Below are 18,604 nucleotides of genomic sequence, written 5' to 3' on the forward strand. Positions count from 1 at the left end.
TGAATAGTTTATTTAGCTTTAATACCTCAAATTTCAAGTTTTATTTTTTACCATAACATCTACCAAAATTGTGCATGATACAAAAAAACATTTAATACTACTGATTTTTGAAAAGGTTAACAAGTGATAATTAGATCAAACAAGTCTAAAACTGGAAACGGTTGTCAAAAACAACCATTTCAGGTCTCTAGAGATTGAAGACAGATAAAAAACTGAAAAATGGTATTCTTCAAAGCCTGCTAGAATTTTGGGCATCTGTGGGATTGCTGCCTCAGTGCTTCCATCCTCCAACTCCATCCTCAGTGATCAGTGAAAATAATTACCTTAGTCAGGTAGGCCTGGAAATTAAACCCAGTATCTTTGATACCAGAAGCTTAGAATCAACTGGGGCTGGTAGCATAACTTCTGGCATTGACAGCTAAACTAGCAAACTTGGTAAAATACAAATGGGTGGATGTCATAGTTTGCCAGTATGACATCGTGATATCTGTTGAGGAAATTGTCAAATTGACAGATTTAACAGATTGACCCTGGAAAGGAGATAGTTAAATAGGCTCTCCATACATCCCTGGCTAACTGGGAAACTGTGGACAAGGAAGACCCACCAAAATGAAGTGGAAGAAAAGCCTAGGGAACTTGAGAGGAGGCTGAATTTCGACTCCATTTTCCAACCTAAACAGAATAATCAGGGTATAGTGGAAGCCTATGGGTTTGAGATGTCTTCACACAATCTCTTCCCAAATCATTCGCTAGCCATTAAGATACAAAGATATAGAAGTTATCCCTTAGAAGTGAGGCAAAAAATAAAAATAAGAATTAAGGAAATAACTGAACAAAGATATCAGTGACTGCTCAGCATAGGGCAGACAGATTCTGCAGCCAGGCATACTGGAAAAAAATAAAACAAATAAACCGTCAGAAAAAAAAAATCCAGAGCTGATAAAATGAATTATCTAAAGTGTCTAATTATCAACCAAAAATTATAAGACACAGACACATACATACACACACACAAAGGAAAATATGGTCCATTCCAGTCAGGGAGCAGTCCACTGAAACTGACTCTGAATGAACAAAGTTGGTGATATATTTAGTTAACAAAAAATTAAGAAGCTATTATAATATGTTAAAATTCTTTCTTAAGGAAAATATGGCAGTATCTCAACAAATAGGCAACCTCCATAGAGAAATTTAAATTAGAATGAAAGAGCCAGATGGAATTTGAAAAGTTGAGAAGAACTGAAAACAGAATTAATAAGAAAGAAATACACTCATAGATGAATAGAATTTATCAAAAAAATTATTATTGAAGAAAATTAAAAGGACATGGAGGCCTGTGTGACAATGATTAGCGTAGTGACATAAGTGGTGAAAGTTCAAGAAGGACAGAAGAGAAAGGGATGACATTATTCTAGGAAATAAAGGCTGAAAACTTAAAAAAATTCAAAGAAAACATTAACCTATTATTCAAGAAATTCAACAGTCTTAAATAGAATAAACACAAAGAGATTTATGCCCAGATACATCATAAGTCAAACGTCTGAAAGACAAATATAAGAAAAAATATTAAAAGCCTCAAAACTTTCACTAAAAATCATCAGCATGCTTAGGAGCTAACTTTATATCAGAAATGATGTCAAATGACTGTGGAGTGACGTATTCAAAGTGTTAAAAGATACAAACAAAAAAGGTAAAAAAGGTCAAACAACATTTCTACAAAACTATCCTTCAAAGTAAAGACAAAATAAAAACTTTCCCAGGAAGGGGGTGGGAGCAGGGGAGGGGACAAAAAAAACAACAACAAAAAAACGTTTCCCAGATAAGCAAGAAGTGAGAGAGAATTCATGGCTACCAACAGACCTTCCATCCATGAAAGATTCAAAGAAATCCTACAATATGGACAAAAATGCTATCAGACAGAAACCTGGTTCCATAGTAAAGACTAAAAAGCACCATAAATAGTAAATATGTTGGCAATTATAAACCCTTCTTCTTTCAGTAACTTATGAAATAATATGACTACTTAAACAATAAATATAATGCTGTATTTTTCAATTTATAACATATATGTAATGTATATCTGACAGAAAGAGCGGAAAGAAAGGAGGTTGAAATGGATCTATATTAAAATGAGGGAAAGTTTCTAAATAATACCAAAATTAAGTCACTATAAAGTTAAAGTGGACTGTGTTAATTTAAAGATGCCTAATTCAATCCCAAGAGCAAATTCTAAAAAATAAAAACAAAAATAAAAGTGTACAGTTAAAAAAAATCAACATAGGTGTTAAAATACTACATTAAAAATACTTGATTAGCATAAGTAAGGCAATTAAAAGAAACAGAATAAAAAGACATGAACCCCCTACAAAAGAAGCAACAAAATGTCAGATGTACATCCAAGCACATCAATATATATTTTAAACGTGATTGTGTGGAAGAATTTAATCAAATGTAGATATTGTCAGACTGGATATAGGAACCATAAGAGAGGTGGAGCAGCAATATTAACATTAGAGAAAATAGACTTTAAGCCAAGAAATGTTATAGAGAGAAAAAACAGACATCTCATGATGATAAAAATGTCCATATCTTATGAATATTTAAGTTATAAATGTATATACACTTAACAAAAGAAACCTAATATATAATGGAGCAAATAACAGAACTAAAAGAAAAATATTTTTTTAATGACAGAGATTTAGATATTACTATCATAATAATTGATATGACAATTAAAAGTCTGTAGAAATAAAGAAGTTCTAAATAGTACTATCAACCAGTTTTACACACCTGAGACTTGAAAATCATTGTCCACCCCAAAATAACAGAGTATATCCATATTCTTTATAAACACACATGTGATATATTCCAAGATAAACCATAACATAAACCTCAATGAAATTTAAAGATCTGGAATCACGTGAAATATATTCTTCGACTAAGTCAATATTAAATTAGAAATGAAAAACAGAAAGAAATAGGGAAGATCCATAAACATTTGAAAATTAAACAATATCACTTTTCTAAATATGTAATCACACATTCTTCTTTAAGATTACACTAATTTTCAATGAACCTTTTAGGACAGAATCATTCATATACATAGATATTTCTCTATTTATATATAATTCTCTTTACACATACACACACACACCAGTAATACATTTCAAGTAACACACTTCATTTCTATAAAGGAAATGCAAGTGTAGGGTATATTCATGAAGGACTTTAGAAGAGAAGAGGAGATCCCCTCATGTTTAGTAGGTCACCTTAGTAGAAGTGTCCGGTGAAATCCTGTTTGCCAATCATGATTTATTTCAGTGGTGTGGTAGTAAAGACTGACTGGGAAGGTTGGATTCATGAAACACTAGCTGAAAGACAGCCTCACATTTTATCTGCCTCCTCTGTCTCTTCTAAAGATGAGGGAACTGATTTTTGGCCAAAATCATAGGTACTTAATGGTGTAGTTAGTACTAGACATTTATTTTAATTCACTGTATCCAGTTTTATCAACAATCCATCCAAAAAAGTGCCTTTCAGGTCTCAGATAACAAAGATGTGCAACCTCAAATACAATAAACAAATCAATACTGCCATTTATTAATGGCTTGTGGATTAAGGCACATAGTATAGATTGCAACTGGAAAAAGGAAAAATTACAAGTGTTTCAACATCAGTTAAAGGGACAGAATTTTCCAAGTTCTTTATATTTTTTTATCTTAGCCTGCTAAAAGGCCCAGCTTATTCTTTCTTTTTTAAGGTATCACTGATGTACACTATTCTGAAGGTTTCACAAGAAAAAGTGTGGTTACTACATTCATCCTTATTATCGAGTCCCACCCCATACCTCAATGCAGTCACTGTCCATCAGAGTAGTAAGATGCCACAGAGTCCCTACTTGTCTTCTCTGTGCTGTACTGTCTTCCCTGTGACACCACACACACCATGTGCACTAATCATGATACCCCAAAATCTCCTTCTCCCTCCCTCCCCACCTGCTCTTCTCCACCCATCTCCTTTGATAACCCCTAGACCCATTTGTAGTCTGTGAGTCTGCTGCTACTTTGTTCCTTCAGTTTTGCTTTGTCGTTATACTCCACAAATGAGGAAATCATTTGGTATTTGTCTTTCTCTGCTTAACCTATTTCACTGAGCATACCTTCTAGCTCCATCCATGTTGTTGCAAATGGTAGGATTTGTTTCTTTCTTATGGCTGAGTAGTGTTCCATTGTGTATATGAACCACATCATCTTTATCCATTCATCTACTGATGGACACTTAGGTTGTTTCCATATCTTGGCTATTATAAATAGTGCTGCAATAAACATAGGGGTGCATATGTCCTTTTGAATCTGAGAACTTTTTTTCTTTGGGTAATTTTCTAGGGGTGGAATTCCTGGGTCAGATGGTATTTCTATTTTTAGTTTTTTGACGAACCTCAACATTGCTTTACACAATGAACTACTTTACATTCCCACCAGCAGTGTAGGAGGGTTACCCTTTCTACACGTCTTCACCAGCATTTGTTGTTTCTATTCTTTTCGATGTTGGCCATCCTAACTGATGTGACGTGATATCTCAGTGTGGTTTTAATTTTCATTTCCCTGATAATTAGTGATGTGGGGCATCTTTTCATGTTCCTGTTGGCCATCTGAATTTATTCTTTGGAAAATGGTCTGTTTATATACTCTGCCCATTTTTTAATCATTTTATACTTTTTATACTTTTTAATCCATTTAATTTTATACTTTTTAATCCATTTTATACTTTTTGGATGTTGAGGCATCTGAGTTCTTTATATATTTTGGATACTAACCCCTTGTCAGATATCTTGCTTCCAAATATATTCTCCCATACTGTAGTATGCTTTTTGTTCTGCTGATATTGTTTTTTGCTGTACAGATGCTTTTTAGCTTAATATAGTCCCATTTGTCCATTTTTGCTTCTGTTTCCCTTGCCTGAGGAGATGCATTCAGGAAAAAGTTGCTCATGTTTATGTCCAAGACATTTTTGCCTATGTTTTTCTTCTAAGAGCTTTACAGTTTCATAACTTACATTCAGGTCTATGGTCTATTTTGGGTTTACTTTTGTGTATGGGGTGAGACAATAATCCAGTTTCATTCTCTTGTATATAGCTGTCCAGTTTTACCAACACCAGTTGTTGAAGAAGCTGTCATTTCCCCACTGTATATACATGGCTCCTTTATCATATGTTAATTGATCATATATGCTTCAGTTTATATCTGGGCTCTCTAGTCTGTTCCATTGGTCTATGGGTCTGTTTTTGTGCCAGTACCTAATTGTTTTGATTACTATGGCTTTGTAATAGAGCTTGAAGTTGGGGAACATAATCTCCACAGCTTTATTCTTCCTTCTCAGGATTTCTTTGGCTATTCAGGATCTTTTGTGGTTCCATATGAATTTTTGAACGATTTGCTCTAGTTCGTTGAAGAATGCTGTTGGTAGTTTGATAGGGATTACATTTAATCTGAAGATTGCTTTAGGCAGGGTGGCCATTTTGACAATATTAATTCTTCCTATCATGAGCATGGGGTGTGTTTCCATTTATTGGTATGTTCTTTAATTTCTCTCATGAGTGTCTTGTAGTTTTCAGGGTACAGTTCTTTCATTTCCTTGGTTAGGTTTATTCCTAGGTATTTTATTCTTTTTGATGCAATTGTGAATGGAATTGTTTTCCTGATTTCTCTCTCTGCTAGTTCATTGTTAGTGTATAGGAATGCAGTAGATTTCTGTGCATTAATTTTGTATGCTGGAAGTTTGCTGAATTCACATATTAGTTCTAGAAGTTCCTGAGTGGATTCTTTAGGGTTTTTTATGTACAATATCATGTCATCTGCAAACAGGGACAGTTTAACTTCTTCCTCGCCATTCTGGATGCCTTTTATTTCTTTCTGTTGTCTGATTGCCATAGCTAGGACCTCCAGAACTATGTTGAATAAACGTGGGGAGAGTGGGTATTCTTGTCTTGTTCCTGATCTTAAAGGAAAAGCTTTCAGCTTCTAACTGTTAAGTATGATGTTGGCTGTGGATTTGTAATATATAACCTTTAGTATGTTGAGGTACTAGCTCTCAATTCCCATTTTATTGAGTTTTTATCATGAAAGGATGTTGAAATTTGTCAAATGCTTTTTCAGCATCTATGGACATCATCATGTGGTTTTTGTCCTTTTTGTTGATGTGGTAGATGATGTTGATGGGTTTTTGAATATTGTATCATCTTTGCATCCCTGGAATAAATCCTTCTTGATCATGATGGATGATCTTTTTGATGCGTTTTTTAATTCAATTTGCTAATATTTTGTTGATTATTTTTGCTTCTATGTTCATCAGGGATATTGGTCTGTAATTTTCTTTTTTTTAAGGTGTCTTTGCCTCATTTTGGTATTAGAGTGATACCAGCCTTGTAGAATGAGTTTGGGAGAATTACTTCTACTTTCTGGAAAACTTTAAGGAGGATAGGTATTATGTCTTCACTAAATGTTTGATAAAATTCATCAGTAAAACCATCTGGTCCCGGAGTTTTGTCTTTGGTAGTTTTTTGATTAGCAGTTCAATTTCATTGCTGGTTATTGGTTGGTTTAGATTTTCTGTTTCTTCATGGGTCAGTATTGGGAGGTTGTATTTTTCTAGAAAGATATCTTCTTCTTCCAGGTTATCCAGTTTATTAGCATATAATTTTTCATAGTATTCTCTAATAATTCTCTGCATTTCTGTGGTGTCCTTACTTAGCTGATATCAGCAAAGCTCCTATACCTTTTTTTATTGATTTCTCAGCACTTTTCTACACTTTTGTTTTCATTCTTCTAATACCTTCATTTTATACTTTCTCTGGTAAGAAATATATGGACTTTACTATCTTTTTCCAGTCTGACAATCTTTACAACTGGATAATTGGGTCCATTTAGCTCAACTACAAATATTACATGTATATTTATTTAAATTGCTACTGTTTTATGTGCTTTCTACTTGTCCAACTTGTTCTATTTTATTTTTCTTCCCTTTTCTTTCCTTGTGGCCTTCTTTTACTGTATTAATGTTATTTTTCCTCTTATTCTTTGTTAATTTGGAAGTTATACACTCTGACTATTATGTTAGGTCTTTCTGTAGTAAATAATACATCCATTTTTAACATATTAGAGTTCAATATTAACTACATTTACCTCCTTTGCACATATATGTTACTTTTGTAATATAATGCAATTCAGTTCATCTAAATACCTCAAGAAAACCATTATTATTGTTTTATACAGAAAATTTCCACTGAGATTCATTCACATGCTTATCATTTTCCTCCCTATTCCTTGCTTCCCACATCTCCAAGCTCATATCTGGAATTATTTTTGTTTGCTTAAGAAAACACTCTTCAATATTTCTTTTATTAAAAGTCTATTCTTGTTGAATTCTCTGTATCTTTCTATTTGATTGAAAATTACTTAATTTTACCTGGATTCTTAAAAGATATTTATAAGATATGTCAAGATAGGATAGCCTTTATTTTTTTTCAGTACAGTGCAGATATTTTTCAACTGCCTTTCTGCTTACATTTATTTCTATTGCAAGTAGCCATTGCTTCCAGTTTTAACTGAGAAGAAATAAGCCCACTGTAGCCCATTTCTCCATCAGACCACAACTAAATGCACTGGGCAAAATATAAAAGGCAACTACCTGAAAAATCTTTAAGAAGATAACAACAAAGACTCTGGGGATAATAATTAATATAATTATAGTGGTTCTCTGGTTTTTGTTTTGTTTTGTTTTTGCTTCCTTTATCTCCCAGAGTTGACATGAGATCAAGACAAATTAGATCATGAACAACAAAACTGTGATACAAGCCCATCTTTCTCACCAGAGGCCTGAGAAGGGACCCTCTGTGAGTCAGGGGTACTGAAAAAAACACTTAAGACATTTTATTTTTTTCGTTCCCTGCCCTGCTCCAAGGCCAGCCTGTGGAACAGCTGCTCATATGAATGTGGTGAGGAACTTGGAACCTGGGTCCCTGATATAGGAGAACCCCATATCATTTCCTCTCTCTCTTTTTACTGTGCCCTGAGGGGAGGTCACACCCACAAGGAAATGTACAACAATGCAGGAGGCTAAACTCTGAGAGAAACTCTGACTTTCTGGAAATATCAAGGACAGATACTACCTGGGAGCCAGAGAGTGTGGGAGAACTCCTACAGAGAAGTGAGGTGGGGAAGGGGACACCTTAATTCCATGTGTGAACTGAGAGAAATTCTGGGTTCACCCCCTAGCAGTGTGGAATCAAAACTTGAAAATTCAACAGATAGCTTTCCCACCATGGAAGACAAGACAGAATTTAATGTATGAATCTAAGCATGTTTTTGTCTGCCCTATTCATTCTTACCGTAGTCCAAAAAAATGACTGCTCCTTTTCCACCCCCCAAAAAATATATATATTCAAGCCAAATCCCTGGAACTTTCAAACGTTTCCTTATTTGGAAATAGGATCTTTGTGGATGTAATTAATTACGTATCTTGGGGTGGGATTATCCTGGATTATCTATGTGGGCTCTAAATTCAATGAGTATCCTTATAAGAGACATGTGAAGGAAAACAGGCACACAGAGGGATGTGACTTAGACTTCAGTGCTGTGGCATGAGCCTCGGAAGTCAGGACACACTGACGGTTACCAGAAGATGGATGAGGAAAGGGAGGATTCTGTCTTGGAGCCTCCGGTGGGAAGCAGCAGGGGTGTGAACACAGTCCTTATGCTGCATAACAACTCCATTACTTAGTGACACAGCACATGTTCACTGCCTCTGTTTTTTGTAGGTCAGGAACCCAGGAGTGGCCAGCTGGTTGCCTCCAGATTTCTCATAAGGCTACAATCAATCCGTGGAAACTGCAGTCTCTTCTGAAATTTCAACAGGAGAGCATCTCCATCTAAGCTCAATATCCAGCCCCAGTGAGGACAGGATCCATAAGGGTGTGCCTCCCAGCAAGGGGAGCTAATTAGGAGTCATCGTAGAAACCAGCTTGTCAAAGCTGGCTGGTCTCTGGGTATCCAGGTTCCTGCCACACACAAAATACACTGCCCCTGACAGGTTCTTGAGTTTCATCCCATTACAGCACCAGCATACTTCAAGATCTTCAATTATTTCAAATGAGTTGGTCATGGAAAAAAAAAGGTAATGACTTCCTACAGATACTTGATCATGTATCTGGTGAAATAATAAAGAATGGAAAAACATTTTTTTGAAGTATTTACTTGAAGCAAGTCTTGTTTTCACAATTCAAGAATTTAATTTTTGCAAATATATTCAGGTCTACCTTACCCAAAATCATAGCAAATGCCCAATGGGAGCTGGCTTAGGCTTTAGCTGGAACCCAGCACACTAAACCATAGCTCCTGCCCTTCCTCCCTTCCCATTGTGTGAGCATATAATTTAAATAAAATACATGAGCCCCTGTGCAAGTACAGCTTTAAGACAAGTCCCCAAAGCATCCTTTCCTACTGTATACCATTTACTAAATACATTGTAGATATCTTGGAGCCACCTTGAATAACAATGAACTTAAATTAAAACAGTGTGTCTGAATACTTGTAACTATTTTGTTCAATGATCGGCTGGAAAAAGAAAATTTTCAGATAGCCACTATGTTACAGAATTTCCACAAAAGTAGTTATGAAAATGTCCCTATTCCACAGAATTATTACTGCCAGACACCAGAAAAAAAGAATAGAAGGCGGTTGGCATATTGTTATAGTTACTCCAGTACAGTTTTTGTTTTCTTGTTTGCTTTCTTTTTAACTTTTCTTATGTCTATTCTTCAACTGGTCCGTATAGTAAAATATGATTCATTATTAAAAAATGTTTCTATAATATTGAGATGTTAATATTCTTTTTTCAAATCATGTGTACATATATGTTTTATATAATTTCAGTGAAATTATTTTTAAACTTTTTACCTTAATCTTTTATGTGCATTTTCCAGTTGATCTTTTTTTAAATTTATGTTTCTGCATGCTAATCTCCTGAATAGAATTCCCTCAGATATTTATCTCAGTATTTTCCTTTTTACACTTATTAATAAGAGTCAGATTTATATAGGCCTACACATATATGCTTATACAAGATATTGTTTCTAGGTTCTTTTTTAGAGTGAAAATTAAGAGGACTAGAAAATATCCAGCTATCTAAACAAAACTTTTCTAGCTACTCTCAATCTAATTCTTTCTTTATACTAGTCAGCCTAGTCAGCTGTATCCGTTGTATCATCCGCACAGTCATTACACCTTCACTGAAGTCAGCACAACTTTTACATATTGTTATTATGCCTAATAACTCTTCAGCATTTATGTAGCACTATATGATTCCATATATATATATATGTGAGGCTATTTTGTAACCATTAGTACTTTTGAGTGAGGGCTGCTTACAAGGTCCAAGGACACTTACTTAACTTGTGATCACAGGGAGGAGAAAGAACAGCTAGGTAACTGTTAGTAGAGCAATGGCTCTATCATACTGCAGGGCTCTCCCAGCTGCTGAAACAACACTGGATGGGAGAATCGTCTGCTTTCTTAAGTTTCGTGATGAGCATTTCTCACAAGGTTGAAACGCAAGCAGTAAAATTTGACTTCTCCTTCTTGTTCTTCTTTATCCTTACAGATGATAGAGACATTTGCATTATCACTTTTTTAAATATAGCATTGATTTTTCAAATGCTTGTCTTTTGGGTCACAGCATTCTAGCTGAACATATCTTCCAAGGAAACATAGTTTTCATAAGAGTATTCCTAGGATTATTTGGGATCAATGCAAATTTGGATGTAGATAAATAGAAAAAAACTTTGAATTTAAAATTTAACATTCTGTTCTTCTAATTTTTTATATAAATATAGGATCATAGCTCATTTTTAGGACTCTAATTATTGCATGTGATGAAATAAGAGGCAATACTTTCATGAGGTATTTTTCTGATTTCTTTAATCCTAGAAACAGCCCTAAAATGTAGGTAAAGCATGAGAGGGAGAGGAATGCTCCTTAGAGAAGTACTGTACTTTGGTGTTTTTGTCCTTGCCAGTCTGAAAACTCTCGCCATCTTCTATGACTTTAATATGATGACACAACCAGATTAGCAAAGACTGGGTTTTGGGGATCACTATTGTCCAAACTAGGCCTCCTTGTTAGTTGAGGTTCCCAGTTAAGTCTTGGTGTATTTGTACCAATCTGGCACCATTTTTTGGAAAAAAGTCATCTGCCTTTATTAATACCACAATGCAATATAATTTCACACATACCAAATAACCAAAAATTGAAAAGACTGGTGACACCAAGAGTTGAGGTGATCTGTGAAAAGAGAATGGTCAGCTACTGAGTAGAGAGTAAATTACACAGCCAATTGGAAAACGTTTGCATTACCAGGAAATGTGGAACAAGTACATACCCATGTCTATCAATTTCATTTCCGGACATCCACTTCCACATCCCCTTAGGAGATGGGGGCATAGCCATTTATGATGGCACTGCTGTGTTTAGTGGCTGCTGGTCCTTCTCATTTTAAGAAGAAATATTTGCTACACTCTTACTTAGATTTGGAAGCAAAGATGTTTATGTCTGGAGGGTCATATATGTGAGGAGAGCAATGACTTGAAAAGCATTCTGCTTGCAGATATGTCAGAACAGATCAGATCAAAACATCATCTCATTTACCTATTTGCATGAATGTTCATGAATTGGTGAAAGACTTACATATTTCTGCTAGACCATTTACATGTTAGACCTCTGAACTTTCCTTGGGATTTCTTAAACGCTCCAACAAGGCATATAAGAATTGTGGGCAGAAGAGAGTTTGACACAGGCATAGATGATATTTAGTATTTTTCAAAATAGATATCAAATAATCTATTTGATTTTTAACTTTAACTGATATCAAATAATCCTTAATGACCTACATCAAAACTCAATATGGTTTATGGTTTTGCATATTTTGTTACACTATACTTCCCCTAGAAGTAAGGGGGAGAAACGATTTGATTTGGTTATTAAAGAATAGTGATAATGAGAAGATAGAGATAATAAAGAAACAGACTGGGGAAAGAAGAAAAGCCTAGAGCAGGAGGAGAAAAAGTTGAGAAACCTTTCCTAGCAACGTAGACATGGCTCTAAGGTTTGATTTCTGGGCCCCACGATGACATCTAACTATTCTTGTGCCAGCACAGCCTCAGGTGAGAGCTTCCAGCTCCACGCTGACTCCTTTCACTCTCCTCTCCCAGCACGGCAAACATTTCCAGCTGCAATTCTAAGATCATTAAAGGAATATCAATAATGCTTTCTGAATTCAGTACTGCTTTAGTCCAGAATGACTTTACATATATATACACATTAGGGATTACATGCTAAATATTTATTTCTACTTATTTAACTAATGTAGATGTTTATGTTTGTGAATGGAAATGTATATGTGAAAGTATTCTTGAAGTGATAAATCAGGCTAAACTCTCAAGATAAAATGATTGCCCTTAGGTAAGTTTTCCAGAATAGCTTTCATGTCGGAAAAAAAAATGGCTCATTCTTAGATCAACCCCAGAAAGTTGATGCAAAATTACATATATACTGAATTTACCAAGGCTGCATAACTCCAAGTATTTCTTGAATCACTACTTACATTGTGCTTTGTGAGGTTTGAAATATTAGTTGCTATTGCTTGTAGCCAGTCAATACATTCTTCACCAGATAGGCACTGAATGATCCCACTGCAGACCCCATCCACAGCAATGACTTGAAAAGCATTCTGCCTGCAGATATGTCAGAACAGATCAGATCAAAACATCATCTCATTTACCTATTTGCAACTTGAAATATCTGTTGATAGCTCTTCCTTCACACAATATGAATACAGCTTCCAATTCACATTTGCTTACTTCTCTTTATGAATATTTCTGTGTTTAGATGGAACACTAAAGATGAACCCAGACAACATACAATTTCAAATATTAGACAAAATCTTGAAATGCAGATAAATTTGGAGCACCTTTGAGAGGTATTATGTAAATGGAAGTGTAAGAAATTTTAGAAAGGTTCTTTTCCCAGTTTACCATAAAATTATACATAGAAGTCTATCTATTAGTCTGGCTACAAACATCTCCTGTTGAATTTTTTTTCAATACATTTTCCTGATTTATATTGGAAAGATTAAAAAAATCATACAAATATTAAACATCATATAAATAGCACTTTATGTCATAACCGGCAGCATTTTGTCAGTTGTTTAACCACTTTCAATCTCAGCTTATTCATCTTCTCAAAGACAGTTTGGGACAAGAAATTCATTGCTCACCTTTAAATCTGAATTTTCATGGTCTAAATTTATGTGAATGTTATACATTTTGTTAACAACCAACTTTTATTTAAAATGCAATAGCCAGTCTAAATATCCCTATGGCCTTCTGTTGATTTTTTATTGTTTGTTAGAGAAAAGTAGATTATGCCATCCTAAATTGTTTACCAAAGTGCTAGAGAATCTTAAGTGGCTCCCTATGGCTTTAAAGATTTACTTTTTTTTTCTTTATCAAGTTCTTGCACTTTTAGAAATAAGCTTAATGGACAAGTATAGATAGAAACCCCACATTAAATGGAATGCCTCATGCTTGAGAATTACCTTGTTGTCCAATAGGATACACTTTAGAAAATGCACACATTATATTTAAATCCCAGTGAATTACAAAGCAATGGCGAAGTTCTGTAGTTCATTACTTAAAGGCTATGTAAACTGCATACATTTATATATTTTCCTTTAAGTTCATGCACTTACTGTCTTCTCTGAGCTTTACAACTAGGTATTTGTAGATATTATACATGTTTTCACTTCCGTAAAGTCAGCCACAGAGCATATGTCTGGCTCAACGTCATCATTAAGCCTGTGTCCCCACTCCCTTCTCGGAAGAGCAGTCTGTGCCTCAGAGCCGGGCACGCGGTAAAGCCTTTCAGTTCTAAGGCACTCTGCATCCAAATTAACGTTTTTGAGAAATTTACTTTCATATCCTTGACCACTGTCAACTGATAGCAGGGAAGTGTTCAAATATAATTATTTGTTTTATCTTAAAAACACATGAAAACATCTAAGAGGTACAACTACTGTCTGTCGCTATGAAATAACATTCTTTTGAATTTATGACAAAAAATATGTATAATAGCAAGAGTATTACAACTTCACATGACTTTGTAAGCTTTAATTTTGATATTCAGCAGTGAGCAAGACATTTAAAATATACAGACAGAAGCTCAACCATCCATGGAAAATGAGAGCTAATTTGAGTTTAGTAATATACATTTGTTTCCGCTCTCTGATTATCATAACCTTTGCTTCATGTACCATGAATTAAAGCATGTCTTGAACATATTTGTCCTCTGTGCCTTAAATTAATCATGACTGCTTGATATTTTTAGCTGATTAAAACACATAGATTTGAAATCTGAAATCTATGTAATCGTATATTTTACGTAGTCCCTATATGGAATAATTCTGAGTGACTATTCTTTTCTAAACCCAGGCTTATATATGAATATACATCACTTTTGACATTCTGTTTCAAAGGTTGATTTAATGGAAACCCTTCCATGAATGTAAGTGAAGTATTTGAACAGTTTCTTTGTCACATATGGCCTGTTATAAAATAAGGCTGATCATAAAGATTTCAGTCTGAGTATATTTCTGCCTTTACAATTGGATAAATGAGAGTACTGGCAAATTACTCCATTTAGATGTGCCTCAACATTCCGTATAGGAAAATGTAATAATGTGCTTTACAGCTTTAACAAGTATTTATAGAGTAAATGACAAGATCCAAATACTTTCACAAATAACTGGAGCTCTGAACAGTTTTCTTCTGAATAATCCATTAACGTGGTCTTGATTGCAATGTTTGAAGTGTTTAGTAAGAATGTCTCTTATTCTTTCATGGAGCACTTGGGATGAACTGAGGTGCTTTTGTTTTTATTTGTACTGTTTAGAAAATGTAATTCTTTGGAAATAATAATAGTAAAAAATTTTATTTGTTTCATCTTACTTGATGGTATAATTTCCATATCAATAGACTCCATTACCCATTGATTTAGAATTGTGAGACATTAAACTTTAATAGTATTTACAATGGTTTGAAGATATTCAGTCAAAATTATTATTCTTAGTACACACACACACACACACACACACACACACACATTTGCCAAAAAAAGTTACAAAATTGAAGAGTTAGATGATCTGAAGTTTTAAATTCAGATTATTTTTTCTACTCCTTACTCAATATTTTAAGTATGTTTCTAAGGATCCTTAATCATTACTCTGACAATGAAAATTATTTCTCAAAAGTTGCTGAATTTCAGTGTAGGTTTATTCATTTAAAATACAAACTTGGTTTTCCTTGGTATGAAAAATATTCACCTCACTATGAAAATTCATAAATAATTTTCAGTATTAACACAGGTAATAATTTGGGTTTAGATTCACTGTGGATTTTATACCACATGAAGAGATATGTAGGAAAATGTTATATGTGTGAGGAGTGAATAGGAAAAGGCAGAGACAGGAGGCATTCCAAGCACACGGAGCAAAAGTTGTGGAGACTAATGTATACACACTTGGAGTGGCTGGATTGGCACATCCAGGGGGAGTGTGGGATATCATCATGGAAAAGCAGCAGGCTCAGAGTAAGAGGACTTTGTGTGTCACGCAAGGGTGTTTAAGTCCACGGAGAAACCCTGCTGACCTCTGCATACAGGTCAGATTTGTGGAGGGAGCGGTCCTCTTAGACCAGTTAGGACAGTATTGTAACTGGTCAAATATGAAATGACATAAAACTGAAATGAACACGAGTGAGAGTGAAATAGGTGAAGGGGATTCAAAGTATAAACTTCTAGTTATAAAGTAAATAGTTATGGGGATGTAACACATAGAATAGGGAATTTAGTTAATAACGTTCTAACAACTATGCATGGTGGCAGGGTTTCTAGTTTCATTACGGTGATCATTTCTTATGTATATAAGTGTTGAATCACTATTTTGAACACCTAAAACTAATATAATGTATGTCAATAATACCCCAGTAAAAATGATGCAATGTTAAACCTTCTTTTAGGTGTATTTGTATGCAATTTCTAAAATCTGTTATGTCCTGTATAGTTTTATCCATCATGTTTTAAAATGTGTCATAGAAATAGCCAAATTTCCTTGTAAATTGCAGTATAATAAACTCTCATCAGATTTTTAACTATGGCCATTTTTGAGTCTTTGGCCATTTACAGATAGTTATTATTTTACTTCGATGCTTTTGCCAAAGTGTTCTTGTAAAAATGCCTCATTTTCAAGGAGATTCACGGAAAGACTGACAAGTACAGGTTTCTGATAATGAAGATCAATTTGGGAGAGGCAACAATGGACCTTTGAGGTGCTTCCCAAGGCTACCTGCAGAGCCCCACAGTGTGTCATGGGATGTAGACCTGAGATCCGCCCCTTTTTCTCTTTCCCCGCATCAGTAAATGGGCCCTTTGCACTGATGGTAAAGCATTAACGTGTAGATGTGTCTCTGCTGCAGGACATTCTACAGACTTAGCTGGAGCATCTGCAATGGAGAGCATGGGCAGTGCATCCACAGAAAATTAAAGGTCCAGACGCTGCCATAAGGAGTCTGGGAGTCTGTCTGGGTGAGGTGTTAGTCATTATAGAAGCAGTGATTGATGAGGTACAAGCCTATCCAACCCCCTAAGAAGGTGAAAGAGGTGTAAGCCTTTGTAGGGACTTGGGGGTTTTGGAGGACTTCTATTCCCCATCCGGCACAATTTCTTTGCTCCTTACACTGCTTGGTAAAGAAAGGATATATATGGGAGTGGGATTAGAGCAGCAAATGGCCTTTGAGAAGACAAAGATACTAGGAACACAGATGAGTGCTCTGAGCATTTCCCAAGCAGGGCTCCCATTCGAGTTAGATGTGTCCATGACTCCAGAAGGTATGGCTGAGACAAGCAAAGGAGAGAACACCCCTGGATTTTGGTCCCAGCTCTAGAAGGGAATGGAAATGTGATATACCCCCATAGAGCAATCACTTCTTCAGTGTATATAGCACTTCAGATATAGCCTTTCAGGAAGGAGCATCATATCACAATAATATTTTACCTTCCTATCAAGGGGTGGGTTAATAGGTGGGTTGACTCCAACCCACATTTTGACTACGTGGCATCTCCCTCCTGCAGCAGGGGAGTACCCTGTCCAGAGCCACTGTCTCTAGAAATGCAGATGCTATGAGGCCTTGTAGAGCATGGAGATGCTCCAGCTGCCCCCACCCCTATTCCTATGGCAGCCCCTATGTCCTGTAAAGAGGGTTCTGGGGAAAATTCCTGCTAATTCCTCGTATACCCAAGGCTGGAAAGAGGAACAACCTACAGTGGGCAGTGGGCTGAACTCAGAGGAGTCTAGCTGCTGATCCCTTAGGAGCCCTGGCTGTTAACCCTTTGTATGCACACTTGGGATGTCCTACAGGAAGGAACCCAGGCTTGGAATGGGAAGCTGAGCAGTGGATGATCACAAATAAGTCCTTGTCGAGTCAGGATAGGTAGAAAGACATTTGGGTTTGCCTGTAAGCACTTGAGGCACCCTCACTGTCTTCTGTTCCCTGGCACACTCAGACAATTACGAAGCTTATACTCTAGTCCAGGAATGAGGCCTAACAACGGACCGTTCCATAGATACAGCTGATGGGGTGGACAGCAAGAGCAACCACTATGTGTCTGGGTGGGATGGCATATTGCCCAGGATGCCAGATTACCCTTGAAGTACAAATGACTTGGTTAATTCAGTAACATCATGTTATGTGTGTGCTAAACAATACCCAGGGCAGCTGCCAAAGAGTTCGGCCATTCACTGCCATTCCTAACTGGTAAGGGATTAGCAAATCACTTATATTGACCGCCTTCCTCCCCGAGAGGGTTCTATGTTTTGGTCTGTGTGGACACTACATCTAGCCTAACCAAGCTTTTTTTGTTTCTGAGCAAACTAGGCTGCTGTCACAGGGGATTAGAGAAGCTAAACACCATGTATGGATACTTTTGTCAAATAGACAATGACCAGGGATCATATTTCGGAGATCATGATGAGCAATACTGGGAAAAAGCACATAATGTTGAATGGAGATTCCATTTCCCCTATGACCCACAAGCAGCAGGGTTAGTGGAAAGGAAGAATGGAATAATACTGAAACAGCAGATTAAGTTACTGACAGGTAAAACCACCTTGCTCAGGAAAACTGAAGTAATGCCCCAGGCCTTGACACATTTGAATGATCAACAAGCAGGGTTCATTGTTCCACATGCCAGACTGGGGACACTACCAAAATACCCAGTACTGTAAAGACATGGAGACTGTGGAAAACAGCCACCGCCCCAGCTCTCACTGTGGACCCACATGCTATGCTGTTGAGAGCATCAAGCTCCACCATGGCTGGAAAGGAATTATCTGCTAGAATGTGCAGGGGGTTGTCCCACCCGATGGTGAGTTACATCACACCCCTGGGTGAGGGGAATTAGTCAGTCTCCACTGGGATCCCATTGTCCTGCTGCAAGCAAGA

The sequence above is a fragment of the Manis javanica genome, chromosome 2 (genome assembly GCF_040802235.1).
Source record: "Manis javanica isolate MJ-LG chromosome 2, MJ_LKY, whole genome shotgun sequence".
Taxonomy (NCBI): Eukaryota; Metazoa; Chordata; class Mammalia; order Pholidota; family Manidae; genus Manis; species Manis javanica.